We start from the raw sequence: 1,008 nt of genomic DNA on the forward strand, positions 1-1,008 counted from the left end.
TTAACTGTAAGCGAAATGCATGGAAAAGAACTTGATAAAATATTTCAATAGTTGAAATAAGTTTCAGCTTGCTACGATTGTTCTATGGCACATAAAATTGTGCTATAAATACACAAATTCACTGCTTCCTTGATTAATATACCGGCAAGACGAGAATTCAGAAATGAACAAAACTCCAACACAAAATATCCCTTGTACCCAACCTATCTTTAAAAGCATGTATACTAATCGAAACCAAACACTCTTTAAGTGGCCTCAGCCAAAGTGACCTTTCAATTTAATATTGTAGTGTTTGTGATCTATTAAGCTAGTTGGCTAAAATACCAATTCAGGAATCCTCCCAAAATTACAAAATTTTATTTTGTAAGCAATCAATAGAGCAAACCAAATGTGGCTTCTTTGTTGAAGGGACTAGCAAAATTGTACACAGCAAATGAAATTTGAGGATGGCTAATGATATTTTTACTCGAAGCGTAATAACCTTATCGTGATTTCCCAAGTTTCTGAAATCCATACATAACCCTGATATAGAAGCTGTGTCTTGCAAAGCTGTTACAATAATTTTGTCACATTTGTTTTGTGAAGATATGAGTCTTATTAATGTGCGCATAATTGCTTCACAGATATTAATTATTAAATGACATATATGTGTTGTGTATGTACGGATTCAAATGCAGAAAACGTTGTATGTGAGATTTATTCACACTAGCCTTGACAAGATAAGCGGAGAGTGGCTGCTAGATTTTGTCTACTAGCTCTATCTCAGTCAAAATTACGGGTTATAGCCTTACACGATTTCAAGTTCTGCTAGTCAACCAGTTAATATATATATATCAAACAGCAAACATGTTTCAGACATATTAAATTCACAACCTACAGTTGAGGCACAATTTTCACCTCCTTCATACGCGACCGTTCTGGGCCACCAGTAGACAGCGATTTCTTAAGCTTGGATCTAGATGCGCTTGTACATAGTATGCATCACTTTGGGTAGGCAATCGCCTATAT

The sequence above is a fragment of the Ptychodera flava genome (genome assembly GCF_041260155.1).
Source record: "Ptychodera flava strain L36383 chromosome 23 unlocalized genomic scaffold, AS_Pfla_20210202 Scaffold_24__1_contigs__length_23054250_pilon, whole genome shotgun sequence".
NCBI lineage: Eukaryota > Metazoa > Hemichordata > Enteropneusta > Ptychoderidae > Ptychodera > Ptychodera flava.